Below are 11,358 nucleotides of genomic sequence, written 5' to 3'. Positions count from 1 at the left end.
AGGCCTTAGACTCTTGCTCTCAGATGGGGCGGAGCCAGGCCCAGAGAAGCTGAGTAGCTCCTGAGGCCACACAGATGGCGAGTTAGGAGCCTAAATCTCCTGGCCTCCTGACCCCGAGCTCGTGGCCTCCTGTGGGGTGCACCCAATAGAAGACTACGCCTCCCTGGGCAGCCCTCGCTGAGCCCTTGCTGGGTACCAGGCTCCCTTCCAGGTGCGGCTTCATGGTCTGGAGTTGAGAAGGCGGAGGGTGACAGGCAAGCTGGAGGGTGGGCAGCCTCAGGCTCCTGAACCTCCTACACAGGAAGCTTCCCCCAGATTTCCAATCACACAGCACAGGTGAAGCGTGCTGCCTTCAGCGATGGAGTGGAGGGCAGCCCTGCCAGGCCCTGCTGGATCTGGCACCTCTGCCGCCCATCACTGCTCCCCCAGGGCAGCTGCACCTCACACAGCCCCTAGTTGGCTGAGCCAGAACCCTCACCACTTGTCACAGCCAGAGCCATGGTGCCAGCCAATGGCTGTGGTCACAGGTGCCCAGGTATCAGATGTTCTGATTGCCAAGCCTGACAGTGTCACCCTGCAGAGGACCAGGGGAACTGGGCCTTGCTCATTGCACAAGGTGGCCAGAGCCACCCATCCACCCACATGTCAGATCTGCATCCACAGGGCCTGTGCCCAGTGGGGTGGGGAGTGTGGCCCCAGCCAGCTAGTCCCCGTCGCCGACCTTGAGGGCTCATCACCAGGCTTCACACAGCGATTAACATGCCGGCAATCACCCTCACCGGTGTGGCTCAGTGGATAGAGCATCGTCCTGTGGACTGAAGGGTCCTGGGTTTGATTCCGGTTAGGGGCACATGCCCCGGTTGTGGGCTCAATCCCCAGTGGGGAGCGTGCAGGAGGCAGCTGATCAGTGATTCTCTCTCATCATTGATGTTTCTGTCTCCCTCCCCCTCCCCCTCCCCTCCCCCTCCCCCTCCCCCTCCCCCTCCCCCTCCCCCTCCCCCTCCCCCTCCCCCTCCCCCTCCCCCTCCCCCTCTCCCTCTCCCATCTCCCTCTCCCTCTCCCTCTCCCATCTCCCTCTCCCATCTCCCATCTCCCATCTCCCATCTCCCTCTCCCTCTCCCATAAAAAACATGCTGGCAATGGACACATTCCCTGATCTGACCCCTGAAAAAGAAGGACAGACATCCCTTCTTCCCTTAGGATTCCTGCCCAAACCAGCCTCACTCCAGGCAGGGGACTGGCAGGCAGACCCAATACAGAACTGACCAGCCCCTCAAACCTCCAGGACTGGTTCTAAGGAGACCTGGCTGCAGTGTAGTGGGGGGGTCACGAGTGGGAAGGCTGCTGAAGGATGGACGAGGTCTGCAACTGGGAGCAACAGGTGTCAGCGCTGTGCGGGGATAAAGCCGTAGCGTTAGAGGAAGCTGGGCGGAGGGTATGGGGACAGCACCATTTTTGCAACTTTTCTGTACGTCTAAAATTATTTCAGAAATAGGTGTGTGTTCTTTTTTAAAAAAAGTGTCTTGGCAGTAGAATTGGTGGGAGGCAAGGCTTGTGTGATCTGCCTGCGGGAGCCCTGCCCCCTGTCCCCCAGGCCAGCCCCAGGCTCTAGGCAGAAGACACAGGGTTTGCCTGGTCACCAGAGGGAAGATGCCCCACCCTCCCACCCCTTCGGTCCCAACACAGGCCTCCAGGACCCCGAGGTGGGCTCCACAGCCCTGCCCCACCGCTTCACCCCCCAGATGAGACATGCTGGGGCTCCCTCACTCTTCCCTCTCACTTTTGGGTGGTTGGGGAGAGCTGATCCTTCCTTTAAACCAGCGGTCGCCAACTCCTTTAAATTGGCCACCGCTGCTTTAAATCCTTGTGAGCAAGGCCTCTCCTTCCTTTGCTGTAAGACAGCCTTTGGGAGTTCCTAGAAGGAGGCGTGGGCACTGGCAAAGGGCGCCGGCTCCACGCCCCAGGCTCTGCTCTCCGTGACCTGCAGCAGGGGCTGAGCAGGGGCAAGTCCAGGGCACCTGGCCCTTGGAGGGTGGAGCTCTGGGCATCGGGTCCCCAGGCAGCTGAGGGTGCAGACACCCTGGGGGGCAAAGGCACCGGGCTTGCGTGCTATGGGTGAGGGGCCCTCCAGGTCAGCCCAGCCGGGTGAGGCTTGTGGGGCGAAGTGGGCCAGGGAGAGTGGGGTGCTGCCTTTGGTGACGAGCCAGCCCGACCTCGTACCCCATGGAGTCACAGCAGGAAGGGCACAGGCAGGGCTCTGGAGATCATGTGAGCCGCGTGTGCCAGGCCCTCCCTCTGGCCGAGCATCAGGAAGTGGGGACGGGGTCGCTGCTGGGGTTGGGCTGGGCCCCCAGACAGCCCCAGCTGGGCGTGCTTCCTTCCCCGGCTCTGGCTCCAGGCCAGGTGAGCAAACGCTGACCCACATTTCCACGGTGCCGGCGAGAAGTCGGCCACAGGAGGCCGGAGCCAGGCCGTCCCGCCACAGGCTGTGGGCCGCCAGCACCTGCGCAGACTTTCCAGGCTCAGGGTGGGTCCTGTGGGGGAAGGAAGGCCTTTCCCTGGTCCTCCCGGGGGCCGGCCCTGCTGGGCGTGGGACGACAGAGCCGCCAGGGCTGAGCTGGCGGTGGGGGTGCTGGTGCTTCCGGCTCTACCTGGAAGCCTGACCCCTCTTCCGTGTGCCCCTCTGCTCCGTCTGACTGAGGCCGGCCCTTCCGGCGCCATGTGTCCTGTGAAAGACGTTTTCCTGTGGAGACGCAGCCCGTGCCCTAGTGGTCACTGGAGCAGTAGAGGGAAAGTCCATGGGGAGGAAGAAACTGCGAAACCAGAGCACAAGCCCCCAACTCCGGTCCCGTTCCCAGGGCCCACCGTCAGCCTGCCGGCTGGTAAGGGCTGCCAAGACCGCCGGCTGACTCAGAGCAGCAACGCTGCTTGGCCGCCTGTGGTCACGCGGGAAGGGATTATCTCGCCACTGAGGCATGTGGGGGACGGAGCAGCTGAGCCATCTGGTGAGCCCATCCCATCCCACACTCTGCCGAGGGAAAACCAAAGCCTCGCGAGGGCGTGGACATGCAGGGTGAGGACGTGGGGCCTGGAAGGGCCTGTGTGGAACCCTCAGCCCGGCCTCGCTGAGGAGAGGAGGGGGGCCCACATACCCTGAGCCTCTCTCTGCTGCCCTGTCAGCCCAGGAAGTACCTGGAAAGGGGGCCTTCGGGGCCTGGGGTCCAGCTTTCATTTATTTTTGCATTTCCCTCTTCTTTTTTTAATATATATTTTAAAATATATTTTATTGATTTTTTTACAGAGAGGAAGGGAGAGAGAGAGTTAGAAACATCGATGAGAGAGAAACATCGGTCAGTTGCCTCCTGCACACCTCCCACTGGGGATGTGCCCGCAACCAAGGTACACGCCCTTGACCGGAATCGAACCTGGGACCTTTCAGCCCACAGGCCGACGCTCTATCCACTGAGCAAAATATTTTTATTTTAGAGACAGGAAGGGAGAGGGAGAGAGATAGAAACATTGATGAAAGAGAATCATTGATCAGCTGCTTCAAGCCCACCCCCTACTAGGCATCAAGCCTGCAACCTGGGCATGTGCCCTGACTGGGAATCGAACTGTTCATGGGTTGACCCGCAATCACTGAGCAACACCGGCTGGGCAATGGATTGGTTCTTGTATGTGCCCTGACAGGGGATGGAGCCCACCATCTTGGCGCGTTGGGGTGACACTCTCATGGACTGCACTCCCGGCCGGGGCACCCCTCTTCTTCCCTTTCAGGTGCCAGGCACTGTTCTTCCACAGCAATTTGAAGGTTGCTGCATCCACTTTGAAAAGTTGGGATTCTGCCCTGGCTGGTTTGGCTCAGTGGATAGAGCGTCGGCCTGGGGACTGAAGGGTCCCGGGTTCGATTCCGGACAAGGGCACATGCCTGGGTTGCAGGTTCAATCCCCAGTAGGGGGTGTGCAGGAGGCAGCTGATCCATGATCCTCTCTCATTGATGTTTCTAACTCTCTATCTCTCTCCCTTCTTCTCTGTAAAAAATCAATAAACTATATTTAAAAATATATATTAAAAAAAGAAGAGGGAAATGCAAAAATAAATAAATGAAAGCCAGCTTTTTTTAAAAAAAATCAATCAACCAATGCATAACTAAGTGAAAAACAAATTGATGTTTCTGTCTCATGCTCTCTCAAATCCTTACATTTTTTAAAATTAAAACTAAAAAGAAGAGGGTCAGGGCCTGTCCAAATCTTGACTCTGCCAGTGGCCAGCTGTGGACCTTGGTACTGACTGAGCCTCCCTGTGCCTCAGTTTCCACATGTGTCAAATGGGGCGGTTGTGTGGGTGAGTGAGTTGGATGCATGAGCAGTGCCTGCCACCACAGCTGGCGTCTGGTGAGCTGAGTCAGGCTCAGCCTGCCTTCGTGCTCTTTGCAGGTCCAACCTGTGCACTGTTGACATGGAGGGTGAATCGGCCAGCGCCCGGAATAGAGCCCGGAACACGTAAGAGGCCCCTGAATGAGGAACTGGGGAAGATGGTGGCCAGGAGGGTCTTCAGAAACAGCTGGGGGCCTGGGGCTGAGGCAGGGGTGCTAGGAGAGCTGGGTGACGAGCTGGAGGCCTCCAGCTGCATGACCTACTCAGTCTGCCGAGAATGTGTCCGCCGTGAGCTCACTGCTTGGAGAACGTGGTTTCCGCTGGCTGCCTGCCGCGGGCAGCTGCTCCCCATCAGGGCTCCTGGGTCTGGCTGCCCCTCGTTTTCCAGCAGGAAGCCAAGGCTGCTAACTGCAGGCCAGGTGTGGACATCCCCAAATCCCCAAAACCATCACCCCTGCCTGGGACCAGCTGCAGAGGGCAGGCCTGTGGGAAGACAGACAGGGCAGCGGAGCAGGAGGAGGCTGGGTGAGCACATCCCCCCCACGTGGGCATCACCGGCTGGTGGAGGGGGAGAGGTGGTGGTGACTATTGAGGACCCTCGGCCCCAGGTCAGGGGGCCTACACCCCTGCTGCGTAGTCTTGGGCACCCAAATCCAGGTGGATGGACCGCCCTCTAGACTCCTGGCCGAAGCATCCCAGCTCTCTGTGGACCCCACCAGTCACGGTCTACAGGCCGGAACATTCTGGATGGTTCAGACCCTCCTGTAAGGCCTGCGCAGCCCCACAGGAGACTTCCCGTCCGGCTCAGGGCCTGGTCCCTGCCCAGCTCCCTTGGCTTTGGTTTCCTTCTGCACAAGCCCAGGGCTGAGCCCTTCCTTGGTCGTGATGGCTGTGCCCTGCCTCCCGCCTGGTGAGGTCTGCCCAATGCGCCCCCGCCGCCGAGTGGGGGGCCGTCCACCCGCGCCTGCACCGGCACCTGGCATCTGGTTCTCCGCTCTGGCCCTCCCGTGGGGGGATGCTCACTCGTTTGATTGGCGTCTGACGGGTGATGTGGAGCATCTTTCCGTGTGTCTGTTGCCGTGTGTCCTCTGGAGAGAGGTCTGCTCGGGGTCTCTGTCCCTTTAACTCGTGGTTGCGTTCTAACGATATTTAGCCGCCTGCTCGGCAAGTGACAGACATGCCTGCTGCTCTGTCCTTGGCCAAGAGTAGTTCCGTGACCTCCACCGGCTGGAGGACACGCTGTAGGGTGGGCACCTGAGGGTGGCCTGGCACCGTGTACCTCATCACTGGTCCCACCGATGGCAGGGCCCCTCTCCCAGATGCAGCTGCTTGTGTACTGAGCTCTGCCTGGCTCTGTCGGGGCAGCGGCCCGTCCGCTCACACACCTGCCCACGCCGGGCTGCGATGTGGCCCGAGGAGGCAGGCGGACATCAGGCCGTGGCTCCCTCGCGGGCCTTCTGCTCCAGAATGTCCTTGGCTGCCCTTGTTTGTTTTCGATGGTGACCTTCTCGTCGAGTGATAGAGACTCTTTGGTGCTTGTGGTTGGTGGGTGGCCGAGCTGGCACCTTGAAGAGGCCAGGCCTGCCTGTGTCACAGCCTGCCCTCCTCGGCGCCCTCAGGGCTTCCGCACGCACCTGGCACACGAGTGTGCACGGTGCCTTCTCTTTCTCATCTCTTCCTGGTGAGCACGCGCTGTGCGCCGCTGCCTCCGCATTCTCCTGGGGTGCCCGCATTGTGGGGGGGCCTTCCTGGGGCTGCTCGTGCTTACGGGCGGAGGCAGGGTGTCCTGGACTCTTTCTGGCTCCTGGCCAGCGGAGACCATCCTGCCCCTGTGCCCCGTCCTGGCTGGAGGCACACGGAGTCGGAGTGAGGCTGGAGCACCTGGGCACAGAAGGCAGTGCTGGCATCGCCCTGAGAGGTCCTCCAGGCCAGGCCCCTTCCCAGCAGCTGCACGGGGCGAATACCCGGGACCCTGCTTCTCCCATCCATGTCTCCATGGAACTGGTTGTGCCCGTGTGGCTGAGAGCACAGTCCCTGACCGGGGTGGGGATGTGGGGCTTGAGCATTAGAGTTTAGAGCCACAGACGAGAGGTTGAATGTCCGTCAGTGGGGCCATGCCTCAGCCCAGCATCCACTGTCCCCAGAGCCCCAGGGGAGCCTGCTGGGCTCATCTCACCTGGCCAAGACGCCCAATGTGTCACCAGTGGCCCCTTCAAGGACCACAGCCTCAGGGCCGGTGGCTTTAGGGGGCTGGGCGTCATCTGTTGCTGATCAGTTGCAATGCACCAGGCCCCTCCCCACACACCTGTCCTCGCTCACCAGGACGGCCCAGCCAGAAATGCCTGGGCTGCCTGCCACTGCCCAGGCCCCCATGCGAGGCTCCCACCCAGTGGGCCCTGCCTGGGCAGCCCCCTCTGAAGCCGACAGACTTTAACTGGGTGTGGAGGCTCAGTACTCAGCAGCCAATAGGGATTGGGGTCCTTGGGGCTCCAGGACGGGGCAGCAGGAACCAACCTCTTCCCTGACCCCCAGCCTTGAGCTCTCCTGGAAGCACCGAGTGGACATGGAGACCTGCACTGACCTCTGCTTCCCCCAGCCCCACTGGGAAGGGGCTAGGCAAGAGTGGGGAATGGGAGCCCCGTCCTACTGGCCAGCCTGGGCTTGAGGAATGGCCAGCCCAGCATGTGGTTCTCATTGTGGGTGTGATGGCTCCTCCTGTGAGTTCGTCCTCCCCCACCCCCCAGTGCACAAACCCAACCAGGCCCCAGCGCCCCTGGGCTGAACACAGGGCCCACAGGAGCTGCCACAGCTCTGCCAGGGCAGGGAGCCAACAGCCAAGGTCACCAGGCCATGGGGTTACACGGCCACTCCACCCCCTGACTGCTGGGCACTCTGTCCATTCACTCTTGCCACCAGAGTGACCACAGTGGTGGCTGCACAAAGTTCTCACCCTCCCATGGGGACGATGTCCTGGGGTCAGAGTCCAGCTGATGAGAGCAGGGAGGATGTGGGCCACTGTGGAGAGAAGTGGGCAGGGCGACAGGGCCGTGGGGGCGGGGCCCACAGCAGCGCACTGGAGGCTGGGTCTGCTCAGGGGACAGCGGGCTCAGTGGGACATGAGCCCTGGCCACCTGCTGGGGGAGGGGTGCCCCGATGCCCAGACACAGCAATGCCCAGCAGGCACTCACGGCACCTCCAAGTAGGAGACTCCCCCAGGCCCAGCACTTGACCCACCTCTGGGAGAGAGTTGTAGGGGCTCCTTGAGGGGGAGCAGGCCTTGTCCTGGGGGGGGGTCTCAGTCAAGGCTCAGAAGAGCTGGGGAGCCCCCTGAGGGCTGTGGTTTAAGCACCCCACTAGGAGCACAGAGGGTCAAACCCACCCAAGCCCACCTGTGGGTATGGCGGTGAGAGCGGTGTCTGCAGCCACTGGTGGAGCGGAAGGGAGAGGCCGGCGAGGAGACAAGTGAGGGGGCCGGTAGGGGCAGGTGAGGGCGCAGCCTGGTCCGACCGGCCCACCCAGGCCAGCTAAGCACCCCCTCTTTGTGACCCAGGAGCCGAGAGCCGCTGCTCCCACCATCACGTCATCTCTGCGCCTGGCTGCCCAGGGCTGGTTTCCCCTGCGGCTTCCAGGCCCTTCCATTTGCTGAGACACTCATCACTTTGACTGGAAAGCTGGCGCCCAGCCCTGAGCTGGGCTGCCCCATCCTGGTGACCAGACCTCAGGGTGCTGCAGGGGACTGTGCCCAGGGCAGACGGCCAAGCCAGGGAGGCATGACCAGCCGCTCAGATGGGGACGCTGAGGCCGGAAGCCCCGACTCCCACCGAGATGGAGGTGGCCTCTCCCTGGTCTCCACTCAGCCTGCCCAGGCCTCTCCCCAAGCTGGGCTGGCCCTGCCCCAGGACCTCCTCTCGCCCTGCCCTCCCAGCGCCCCCTCCTCCCTGTGCCTGGGCAGAGGGGGCAGGGCCTCCTCTCTGGCCCCATCAAGCTGCAGCCCCCAGGGGACAGAGGCCCAGCTCACACCAGATGTACAGGTCAGGGGGCAGGCGAGGGGAGGAGCTGGGAAGGCCACTTCCTGGAGCAGGGCCTCCCCAGAGACAGCCAGGGAGGGGACCTTCCCCTGCTGTGTGGGGACGGAGCTGTGTGTACAGGGGCCTGGGGATACGCTGGAACCACCAGGAGGGACAGAGCAGGTGAGGGCCTGCTGCTGAGGGGGAGTGGCCAGTGCCCGGGATGTGTAATGAGCTGAGAACAACGCCCTGGACCCTCAAGGACAGAGAGGAGCCACTGCCCTGGGCCTGGCCTCCATGTGGGATTGCTCTGCTCCTGGAGCTGGAGCCGCATGAGCCCCACACAGGCCCTCATCCGCCTCGGCTGATTTGGGATCGTGCTCCTCCCCGGGGGGTTTAGCTGCTGGGCACAATGAGACCTCAGACACGAGCTGCCATGGACCAGAGGCCCCTGGCCCTTAACAGAGCAAGGAGGGAGCCTCCACCCCGAGGGACTCGGGTGTTCAGAGGCCTGGGCAAGGCAGGGCCCCCACTGAGTCGGTGCCCTGGATCGGGTGGGAGGGGCTTCAGGGTGCGTGGGGACAAGGAGCTTGGAGCAGGCTCCTGGGAGAGGGGACATTGTGTTTGGACAGTGGTCAGTCCCTGCCGTCCAGGGCTGGCCATCGGGGCAGAGAGGGATGGTAAGTGTGTAAGCAAACAATGAAGTCAACAGCAAGGGAAGAGCTGCATTTACAACTCATTATAGGTTAAAGGTCTAGTTCAGAGCTCTTAAAAACCAGTAAGAGAAAGTCCAGCCATAGGTTCCCAAATAGGAAATAGAACAGGTAACTCATGGGACACGGGACGTGGCAGTGCAGTTCCACTGGGACGAGGGGCCGTTCCCACCCCCACACGGATGTGAGTCACACGGCGTGTGGCTCGGGGCCTGGGTGCTGTATGGAGAACACTCTCCCAGCTGCGGCTGTGAACCCCTGCAGCTCACTGTGGGGAGCTGTGCCCCCGATCGGCCCAAGGGCAAGCCCCAGGCTGAGCCACTGTAAAAGCAGGTGGGCAGGCACAGGAGGACCGGGCCGGTGAGGAGTGGGGTGACCACGGCAGCCTCCTGCAGACACCAGGTGCTGACATCACCAGGGCAGTGGGAGTAAAGACAGAACGAGGCCGCCGGTGTGGCTCAGGAGCTAGCGTGGGCTGGGGCACCAGAGGGCCTCCGGCGCGATTTCCAGGAAAGTGCCCCAGTTTCAAGTTGGATCCCGGCCCTGGTCGGGGTGCGTGCCAGCGGCAACCAGTTGCTGTGTCTCTCCCATCGTTGTTTCTCTCTCTTACCCTCCCGCCCTCCCTTCTACTCTCTCTGAAAAACCAATGGAAAAAATGTCCTTGGATGAGGATTAACAACAACAAAAGAACCGTGTCTGTGCCCGTGTGGGAGAGAAGGTGATGGATGCTCGTGTTCATAAACAGGAGACGCACTGGCTGCTGGGGTGCAGCTGCTGAGGGTGCTGGTCTAGCAACGCTGGCAGGGACACCCGCTGGTCTGCAGAGGACGGCAGCGAGCAGCAGGCAGCGGGCGTTCGGGTGGGAGATCGGGGTGCAGCGGCAGAGCTGACGACTGCGCTGGCTGCGGTGCCCAGGTCTGAGGGTTGGGGACACTGCTGGGCTGATGCCTTCCTGTCAGGCCACTAGGCCAGGCAACCTGGCTCAGTGCCCATGACCCAGGCTGGCCTGAATTCCGGGTGCCGGGGGAGAGGCTGCGGGGCAGCGGGGGAGCCGTGCTGGTCATGGGGTCCGAGGCCCTCCTCCGGGGGCCGGGCACCGGCCCAGCACACCAGATGGCTCTTTTCACGCGGGAGCGCTGGCCGCCAGAGCGGAAAGCCCTAAAGAGCTCGCAGCTGGCCTGGCTCAGCGCTCCCTGGGGTTGTTTTTGCTGGAAGACAATTCCACAAGCCCCGTGGGCCTGGCTGGGAGCAGCAGGCGCCTGGTGGATTCGGACCTGCCTCCTTGGAGCCTCTCTTTGGGCCTGAAGGCAGGGAGGCAGGGCCCAGGCTGGGTCGGGGCTAAGGTTATTGGGGGGGCGGGGGGAGCTGCCTTGCTGCCCTGTCCCCTGCTCAGGACTGTCCCCAACTTCCTGTCCAGGGCCCAACCTGTACTCACTCAGTGTCCCTATGGCCTTGAACCCCCAGACTGAGGGGAGAGAGCTGAGGGCAGTGGCTACTGAGTTTCTTGAATGACCAGAGAGGCAGCCTGGTGGAGGCAGGTGGCTGGGCCGGGCCTGGGACTAGACCTGCGGTCCCCCGCCTCCCTGCCGGCACCACTGCCCTGCCCGCCCCCCCCCCCCCCCCCAGCTCTGCCCAGGGAACTGCCTCTTCACTGCAGCACCAGGGTTCATGCTTTGTTCTTGGGGATGCAGGGCCCCAAGCCGGGTGTGCCAGGCCCTCAGCAGTCTCGCCCAACATCTGCCCACCAGGAGTCGCCCTCTGCCCCGTGAGCTCCCGTGTCACCTGCTAAAGGTGTGTCCTCCACGGACTGTGCCTGCATCTCGAGCAGAGGGTGGTGGCTGGGAGGGAACGTCCGGCTGAGGACGGCGCAGGCCGACGTGGCCCGTCTAGTTGATGGGTGAGTGAGCGCAGCCACAAATCCAGGCCACACCGGGGCACAGGAGGGCAGAGGTCAGGAATGGAGTGGGGTGCAGGGCCACACGGGGCTCGGGGGCATCCTGAGGCCGTGGGGTACAGGGCGGGGTCAGGGGTCAGGGTGCTCGCACACACTCAGGCTCTGCTCGGTGCCAACAGGGCTTCGGCAGGGCCATGACCGCAGTGGGCTGTGTCAGAAGACGGAAAGGACTCGCCTGGAGCTGCTCTAGGACCGGCCGCTGGGAGAGCAGGTGAGCCACTGGCCAGGCTGGAGCTCAGCCCCTGCCCACTAGTAGCCCCCTCCACAAGGCCCCCTCCGCCCGCTGGCACCCCCTCTGCAGCAGTGCC

The sequence above is a fragment of the Myotis daubentonii genome, chromosome 1 (assembly GCF_963259705.1).
Source record: "Myotis daubentonii chromosome 1, mMyoDau2.1, whole genome shotgun sequence".
Classification (NCBI taxonomy): domain Eukaryota; kingdom Metazoa; phylum Chordata; class Mammalia; order Chiroptera; family Vespertilionidae; genus Myotis; species Myotis daubentonii.
The sequence above is the reverse complement of the archived record's forward strand: the minus strand, read 5'-3'. Positions refer to the sequence as shown.